Source organism: Coenobita brevimanus, chromosome 60, assembly GCF_032717465.1.
Source record: "Coenobita brevimanus isolate Jiangsu-jjx chromosome 60, ASM3271746v2, whole genome shotgun sequence".
Classification (NCBI taxonomy): Eukaryota; Metazoa; Arthropoda; class Malacostraca; order Decapoda; family Coenobitidae; genus Coenobita; species Coenobita brevimanus.
In genome coordinates, this window is record NC_137013.1 from 41,616,110 (window position 1) to 41,621,522 (window position 5,413).

Sequence of the window (5,413 nt, forward strand, 5' to 3'; positions counted from 1 at the left end):
AGTCCAGCGAGGTATTGTTGTTGGTCGAGTTTGTTTCTTTGTTAACAACATTACGAAAAAAACCCGGCTGAATAAAAGTATATGAAATTTTCAGAATATGTGGGCACTGGTCCCAAAAGAAAGTGATTACATTTTGGAGATCGACTGACCTTGAAGGGTCAAAATCAAGGTCACGGATTCCCAGAGGGCTATAATTCGAAACTTGGTGCAGAGATATTTACTATCATCATACAGGAACTCCAATATGGGCCTTCACATGGCACCAAGACCTTTGTCCTTGAATGACCTTGAAAGGTCAAACTCAAGGTCATGGATATTCAAGAGGCTATAACTTGAAACTAGTTGGAGATAGATATATTTACTATTATCTTCATATTGGAGGTCCCATATGGGTTTTTAATTGTACCGTGACCTTTGACCTTAAGTGAATTTGAAAGGTCAACTTCAAGGGCACGGATATTCAGGGGGCTATAACTCGAAACTGATTGAAGATAGATATACTTACTATAATCAAGAAATAGGAAGTCTCAGGTGGGTTTTCGCTTGACATCATGACTCCTGACCTTGAGTGACGAAAGGTCAAACGCATGATCACGGATTTTCAGAGGGCTGTAACTTGAAAACGTTTGTGTCATTACCATAGACTTTAGTTGTTTCCTGACAATGGCTGTAGCGATTCAGTATGTAACAGCAATAAAACAACTGCTGTCAGGCGAGGTTTGTTGCGCCTGGCAGCACTTTTTGTTTATTATTAATTATTATTATTATTATTATTATTATTATTCATAGTTGGTCATTATAAAAGTCTTTAGATTGTACACTTTGCAGTTTCTACCCTAACAACCGGGATTTTTGTCCCTCCCCTCCCCCCCCTTTTTTTTTCTTTACATAGCTTTGGCAGGAAAAGATAATACCACAGCTCTACATCTTTTCATAGCTCCTGTTCGTGACTAGCATCCTATTTTAATGTTAATCTGTTGTTACGACTCAGCGTTCAAGTTTGAGTGATGGCAGTTTTAGGCCAAGTTAGAGGATGAGATGGGGTGATGGAGAGGTATATGAGAGGGGGGGTGTAAGTTGGGGGGGATTGGAGAGCGAGAGACTAATTTGGGGAGTGTATGTGAGTGAGCTGGAGGGGGGGACCGAGAATGAGATGGAGGGATGGAATAAAGAGGTAAATGAGAGGAGGAGTGTAAGTTGGGGGGGGGGAAGGCAGCGAAATGGCAGGGAACAGGGTGACATGGAGACGATTTGAATGTGGCCACCCCCGTACGGGATTAAGGCGTCTGGCAATAGATAGAATGAAAAGGATATACATGATATTTTGTACAGTCATGATAATTCTGTATATAATATGGACTAGTAGTGTTTTATATGCTGTGGAAATAAATATAGTTCTTTCTATCATTTTAAATATATAAACTAAACCAGATGCTCTCACACGCTAAGACCAGTTCGAATTTCCTGCCAACAGTTAGATTTTCTTCACTTTATATATTTTTACGGTGTCATGTTTTACTTAGGACTGTTACACGTGTTTTGTTGTCGTAATTTAGTGTTATTTAAATTTTGGCGGGAAAAGGTAACGGTTATCCAAATGTAAAATGGTGTGATAATTAATAAAAGTATTTTTCATGGTGGCTATAATGATTTTCCAATATATCACATGAAGAAAGGTAAACAACACATTTTTCCTGATTTAGATTCGTGTGATAGCCACAACTTGTTTAATAATGCAGAATAATCAAGTTCGTGAACACAGGCTAACAGGCTGCTGTGGCCTAAAAAGAGTATAGAAAAAAATTGGAGAGGCACTGGTCTACTGAGACGTTAGAGGAAATATCATGAATGTCGCAAAATTTTATAGAAAGTGAATTTATGATTCAAGGCTATAGTACAGTAGTTACAGCTTGACAATTAACTGCCATTTTAATTTCCTGTCTCCCTTGTAAAATACAGTAGGCTACAACTGAACAGTAGAAACAGGAGGTTCATGGCACGACCTGGCGTCTGCAACATTGTGTATTTACCTTATTCTTTCCGAGGAGGTCTGTGTCGTTTTAGTAGCCAAATAAAATCATCTCAAGGTGTACTATAAAGACAATGTTGGGGAGGCAATGTTCTGCTGAGGATCCCTTGGGTAGCACCTGTTACTGATTGATTATTTTGCATTTTACTCATTTCTTATTCTATGCTTGATTGAGGTGAACATTGTCGGTACTGAATGTATAAAATTGACATTAGAAAATATAATGGTGCAATAGATATAAAGAACAGGTGAGATAACAGTGCTACGGAGCCAGGTGTCGCCTATAAGTCAGTTCCTGCTTCCTGCATCTCTCCAGCCTTTGAAATGGGAGACGCAGTGGTCGTATGCTCATTCTTTTGAATAGATTACTTATCCCCTCACCAGTAGTGGATATACTTTGAACACAACTACGCATATAATCAATATAGTCTTAACACTGAATGTATGGAAGATACAGAGGTCACATAAACCTATCTCCAAAGCTGTCAGTAAACTCTTATGTTTGTGAAAAACTGGAAGAGTATATTGAGAGTAAAGGATGAGAAACGAGTGCCAAGAGCATAGGAAGCTTGAGTAGCGTGGAGGCGATATGTCTGCTGGTTCCCGGGAGGATGCAAGGCGATGGTGTTCATTATTTTTATTTCCTAAATTATCTTCCAGTGACCTGTCCCAACACTCAGGGGAACGGTATCACCGAGGACCTAAGAGAATTATAAAGTGTTACAGGGCAACTAAGGATAAGTTGTGTAAAAGATTAGCTTTAAAGCACTTCACCCTACTGAGAATAGAGACTCCGTCGGATGTGAAACCAGAGCCCAGTATGTTATCCCATATAACACTTTTGTTACCCAAATATTACTTCGTTTTCTTTGTTGGATGTATTCGTTTTCTATGGTGCTGGACGCTTAATTTAGTAATCCTTCGGGATAACATGAAGGGGTAGCTCGAGAGAATAAAATGTGAGGAGTGAACCTGGGAATTTATAATACGTATAGGCTAGATCCATCACTTTGGAAAATGGGAGGGTTCTTTTGGTTGTATTAGCACTCTGTATCCTTTACAACAATAAAAATTTCAATTACGTATGTTATGATAGATATACAATTTTATTACAAGCAGGCCCAATCATTCTTCCGACCTAGGTCCTCTCGTAAATCCGTGTCTAGTCTATATTTGTCAAAATACCCTTGTAAATCACACACACACACACGTGCTTTTCCAGAGTTCGAGCCATTTTAGTCTTCCATAATAACCTTGTTTTGGGCTGATGTAACGGCGAAATTAGTTCTCCAGGGGACCTATGCACGCACTCCTTTATATTTTTCACAGTGCCTGGCAAAATCTCGTAGAACAGCCTGCTCCTCATCCTTTTATATCACTGTCACTTATAATAACCTTGTTTTAGGCCAGTATAACAGCAAAACTTTTTCTCCCTGTCAGGAATCGTTATTTTATCTGAAATATTTATTGTTATTAAAGGTACATAGAGCACTTTGTTCTGGGAGACGAAACTTACCTTAAAAATTTACCAGAAGCAAAGCTATTTGGCATGTTATGGTAATCATTTTCTTCGTAATCGGAGATTCAATACTCAAAATGGCCAAAAATATAATAGTTACCACAAAAGTTTGGTTCGGAGTGAACCAAATCAAACAATAAAGCCAAAGGTGCTAGCCATTACTGGAAGTGCGAGTGTATATCAATATTCTGAAGTTATGTCTGCCCCGTACGGCTACATGGGGGGAATGATGAGTAAGTACCACAACATTACTTCTTTTGGCAAGGTTTGGTAGAGACTAAACTGCGTAACCCTAAAACACGGTCATTGTAGTTCAGCCCACCTTGTTTATTTGTGTTTTCTCGAGTAGTTCTTAGCTGTTCATGGACGCAACTGTTAATGATCTCAGCGTTTCTCGTTCACACCATTTATTACTTAAGGGATCAATTTCCATGCATCTATTGTAAGGTGTGAACGATGAGCCATTGTAGTTTTATGGAACCATATATTGCCTTGAGAAAATACGCAGTGGTTATATTTCCAGGCAAGCATCCTTCGTAGGCCCATATTAGTCCACATTATTGTCGGTAGTTGCATTAGTTACGTTGTCATGAAGTGAAAGGACTGTAAAAATGTAAAAATGCAAGTTTTATATCCTCACTTCTAGGCTAGGCTAGTCAACCCTTTTAGTCATGATGGTTTATACCATGGCTTTTATACCTGCCATTGTGAAGGTTTAATTTGGCATAAATTTTTTAAAACTAGAAGTGTCATGTTCAGACTACAATAACCCATTCATAACTAGGGGCAGTTAAACCAACAGAAATTTTTTAACAGTTGCAAAAGCAGTATTTAAAAAAAAAAAAAAAAATGAACTTAATCATTGGCCCTTCACACTGTTTTAGACATGTTTTGGAACTGTCTTTCTGTTTATAGCCAGGTGCGTTTCTCCTGGAAGAGGTGGTCACATCCAAATCTTTATTTCACCTTGTCATCTGCCATCAGATTGCCCTCTCTCTGAAGCACACATCCCTCGCTCATGTACCTCTCCATTCTGTTTGTCAGATCTCATCCTCAATCTCCCCCTCCCTCAACCTGCTCGTAGTCAATCTCTCATTCTTCATTTGCTCGACATGGATCGTCTGAAGGTACTGGTACTTAAATTAATGTTTTAACTGGAAGAAATCTTGACCAAACTCAGACTGTACTGGATCCAATGTAAGCAGCACTGGATCCAATGCACACCCAAATGTGTTTATTTAATTATATATATTGGTGGTGTGAGAAGGACTCTTGTGTTGGCCCTATCATATAAGTAGCTTAGTTTAGTAGGTTAAAGCAATCCAGTGTATTTTTTCATTGTTTAATGTCCGTTTTTTCATTACTGCTCTTATTTGTGTGTACCGGGTATTGCATGTGATTGTAAGTTTTATTTGATTGCCATATTGATTAATACCAGCATTTATTTTTTTTAATGGCTGGAGATGAGGGAGGAGAGTAGCTCCCTCCCTAATTAGTCATTTGAGTATGAAGGCCTTTTTAAGACATGTCGGCGGTTCTTCTGGTAGATCAGTAATGTCTGCTTTTTATGAAATTCAAATCCTTAAACTGTTCCCTCCCCCAGTGGGGATTTGAACCTGGGTCCGCTAGGACTGCAGGCCACCTCTCTACCGACTGAGCTACTGCCTCCCCCGCATACTGTCAGTGGTCTATAGACTAATCTGTTACTGGTATTGTAATCTGTCTTGTTAACCACTTCACTCCAGCAATCTTTTTTAGTTACTGATTTATTCTTGTGCCATCAGCTGATTATGCTCGGCTTAGGAGAGCTCAGTTGTAGTGAAGGCTGTATATAACTCTTCTATTTTGAGAGGTCCATTTTAAGC